The sequence below is a fragment of the Poecilia reticulata genome, linkage group LG5, assembly GCF_000633615.1.
Source record: "Poecilia reticulata strain Guanapo linkage group LG5, Guppy_female_1.0+MT, whole genome shotgun sequence".
Classification (NCBI taxonomy): domain Eukaryota; kingdom Metazoa; phylum Chordata; class Actinopteri; order Cyprinodontiformes; family Poeciliidae; genus Poecilia; species Poecilia reticulata.
In genome coordinates, this window is record NC_024335.1 from 33,153,494 (window position 1) to 33,157,666 (window position 4,173).

General features: G+C 38.8%; 1 long non-coding RNA gene across 1 annotated transcript in view; it reads right to left on the minus strand.

Moving 5' to 3' along the window:
• Positions 1-2,060, minus strand: part of LOC103465596 (uncharacterized) — a 26,918-nt gene extending 24,858 nt beyond the window's left edge. The window contains exon 1 of the long non-coding RNA XR_533822.1: positions 1,735-2,060. This is a non-coding gene — a long non-coding RNA (uncharacterized LOC103465596). The remainder of the gene's footprint in view (positions 1-1,734) is intronic.
• Between the last annotated feature and the right edge of the window lie 2,113 nt (positions 2,061-4,173).

The window sequence follows — 4,173 nt, forward strand, 5'->3', positions numbered from 1 at the left end:
GTTTAAATTTAGTATTTCTCTTCAATAGCGTCTAGGTCATGTGACCTATTGAGTCAAAATCAGTGTGAAATTGTAAAGACCAGTCAGTACAGATGAGGTACTCATTTTTGTTCGATTTGACCCTTTTTATTCCCCGTCGATGCACAGCTCTACATTACCATGTCACCAGGTGACTCTGAACCCCTCCAGTCACTGAATAGATGCTTAAAACAGATAAATGTGCCAAAACCTTCTGCAGCTGAACAGAAACAAAACTTAAGTTATTATCTTTGGACCTAAAGCGGAAGAGTCTAGAGTTATAGATCTAGATTTGTAGATCTATAGTAGTGATGGACTCTGACCTGAACGTTCAGAGCCACATTAAGACAGTCACGAAGTTGGCCTTCTATCACCTGCAGAACATTAGAGGATTTATGTCTTAGCAAGATCTAGAGAAACTCATCCATGCGTTTATTTTTAGTCACATTGATTACTGCAGCAGTGTCTTTACAGGTCTGTCCAACAAATCAATCCTCCAGCTGCAGCTGATACAAAACGCTGTTGCTGGTGTTCTCACTAAAACCAGGAAGATAGAGCACATAACACCAGTTTTAAAGTTCTTACACAGGCTCCCTGTAGCTCAGATAATAAACTTTAAAATACTGTTGTTAGTTTATAAATCACTGAATAGCTTAGCACCATGATAAATTTAAGATCTGCTGCGGTTGTACCAACCTTCCAGACCCCACAGGTTCTGCTCTGCATCCCCAGAACCAGAACTAAACAAGGCGAAGCAGCATTCAGCTTCTATGCACCACAAATCTGGAACACAGCTGAAACACTGGCTTCCTTTAAATCTCAACTAAAAACCCACCTGTTGGAATCCGGGGTGGTGGTCTATATTTTGCTGCTGTTCTCCTTTTCATCCACCAGAGGGCGACCGGAGGCTGCCTTACATCTGAGGCCCTGATCAATGTCCTCTGGTGGTTCAGCTCACCTGTAAGCTAACAGGTTATCAGTGGAGTATACGAGGATGGGGCGGCCAACACTTCGATGCCAGAGTGTTAACCAATGTTTGGTACAACAGGCCTTCGTGATCTCTCTGTGTTTCCTTGTGTTTAGCCTCCGAGTAAATCTCTGTGTCCCTCCTCTTCAGGTGAACCCTTGCGACTCCATGGATGTTACCCACTGGTGGCTCAAAACCCGAACATTCCCTGTGCAATCTGTTCCTCGTGACGCCGTGGAAGTTGCCCACTGGTCGCCCGAGTCCACTGACTCCATAAATGACTAAATGACAAGTATGTTTAATAACCACTTACATGTTATTGTCAAAAGATACTTTTAATTTGACCAACGAGCCTCCTCAGAATGCATTTTTACAGAATTTGACTGTGTTAAAACCAGAAATATAAAAACATCAGCTCAATTCCTATCGTAAATGGACTTTAGTCAAACTAACTCGATTCAAGCTAATTAGAGACACAATTTTGCTTTCATCCAACTGGTATATGAAGTGACTGAAATAGTAGCAAGTTCTTTAAATTTATTCTAACAAGACAACTACATTTTTTTCCCAGGAAACCTGAGGTAAGATGTGCCCATGTTTAGCAACAAGGATAAGTTCAGCTGGCTGGCAGAATTAGCTAGTTTAGCTTTGCTGCTAAGCAAGCTAAGGCTGGATACTAAGTTCAGTTCAAGACTCCTCTCTCCAAGCTCCGCTCCACCACCAGTGACTGGACCCGGGGGAAGACCTACCTGAGCTTCGTTCGAGTCGATCATTCAAGCTCGCTGCGATTCTCAGGCCGCACATCTCCCGCCAGTGTCCGACCGCCAATAAAATTGTCTCATTGCTGTTTCTCTCTCTGCGTGAGTCTCTACAGATTGAAATGTAGATATAGTTGTTATTCATCACTTTAAGGAAATGTCCAAACAAAGCCGCTCAAAACAAACCTTCCGTTCTCAAACTAAATATTAAGCTAAAGTTTCCAAAGTAACGGCTCTGAAGAGTGTGACAGATGATGTGCCTGTTTAAAATGAGCTCATCTCTCTGGAATCATTAGTTTGGGGCTGCGAGCAGAACATTTTCCACCACAGCAACAGTTTCAAATTACAATGCAATTATATTCTCCGGTCTAATCTGAAATTATGTCGAGGGGTGAAAGGGTTGCAAGTGGTTTGATGTGGCAAAGGAACACTGGATCTTAGTGGATTGTCCCACATTGCTCATGTATTCATGGATTACTTAATTATCCACCTGTGCTGACATTCTGCTCTGTTAATGGTGAGTCCTTACCTTGCACAAGGAATAAATTATATTTCTCCATCTTTGAAATGAACACTTCCTCTGACACATAAACATTCTACCGTTGCTCCCTTTAGGTAAGTGTTCCTCAATTGTTTTCTGTCATGCCAGCCAGGGATGATACATTTTTTCATGCACCCCCAGTGCCCTTCCTTCCTCTGAAGGAGGACTGCAAATCTGCAAATCTGATCACATTTATTACAAATCACTGGCTGAAGCCTTCCTGATTATCAAAACAGCTATTTTATTGTTTTAAATCTCAAAAGATTTTTGAAGTTCAGTTTATTAACCCAATCAATAACATTTTATCAAGACTACAAAGTCTGAAAGATAAAAAGTGCAAATGATTCACTGCATTTTATTCAGATAATATTTTTAGGCTTAACACAGTACAACTTTTTGAAACTGTAAACAGTGATCACCTGTCTGCTTGTTCAACTTACTGTTTTTCAAAAAGTATATAGTTTAACATTTATTGTGCAAAATTTGCAACAATATTGCTTATATTTCAGCTTGTCAGAAGAGATGAAAAGTGACTAACATTTTGCATCAACACTATAGGTAGGATTTGTCAACGTCCTGGCCTTTTTCTTCAATCTACAGTCACTTGGGGAAGGCTAAAGGTTTTTTTTACTTGTTTGATCTAAATATGAGATAAGTTGTGCAAGAATAAAGTTGTAATTTTATGATAACCACACTGCGCTAAAATAAGGAATACTGAGCATTTGTGAAGTTGTAGTTGGTATTGTTTTTTTAAATAAGGACTAATCTAATCTTTTGACACCTTGGAATCAAATTATCTGCTGAAATGATTGTATAAGTAAACAACTGTTTATTTCAAAGAAAGACTTGCTGAGACTTACATCACAGGTAATTATCGAAACTTTTTTTCTTATTAAAATGACTTTTTACTCATAATTTAACAACTTTCTTCTGGCAATGTAGTATCTTTTTTCTATAAAGATGCTATATCTGTATAATGTTAATGAAGAATTATTTGTGTGATTAAATTTAGAAAAGAATCTGGCTCTCCTTCTTCCTGTTTGGATCCCGGGTTCTCTTGATGGTGGCGTGTGTGGGACAAAACACAACAATGCATGATGACGTCACAGAATTTCAGAATTTAATCCAAATCGGAAGAAAGTGAGAAGATACAACAGAAAACTACAAAATAATAGAGACACACATTCATTACCTGAGACAAGAGATAGGGACAGCAACGATATCTTTGGAGAAATTGCAAGGGCAAGATCTGATTTGTTACTCTTGTGTGGAAAGTTTTATCTTCTTGTATTTATTCAAATAAGGCGAGTCTTTGCTCATCCAACCAGGTCCTGTCTCTGACCCTTTTTTTAAAGTTAGAAACTCCCTGCAATTTGTTCACAAGATCAAACACCAGTTGTCTAAATAAGTGAAAACAGGGACTCCTCTAGTCCTGCTGCTTCATGGCTTTCACAGATCAGGGTGAAAAGCTGGAACTTCCTACTGATTACTACTGAGGGCAGATCAAAGATCTTGGCAAACAGTCTGCCTTAACTACAGGTAAAATAAAGCTCAATAGACCAGAATAAGTTATAAATTTTAAAACTATAATTAGGCTATTTTCAATCAAGTTATGTTAAATTTTAAAACTAGCATATTTTAAATATATTTTCTTAACACTATCCGGCCTCTTGCGGTTCTACAGCCATCTGGGCAAAGAGAAACAGAGGAAGGTAATTTCACAGGTAGCTGTGAAATTCTAACATCCCTTCCGCTTTCTCTTCCACCAGATAGATTCTCGGGAACTAACCCTTTAATCCTGTATTTAATTCAAGAAAAAGTTAATCTTACAGGAACCCATTTTGTTCTTCTGCACTCAGAAAAATTCAAAGATCTCCTGCAATAAACCA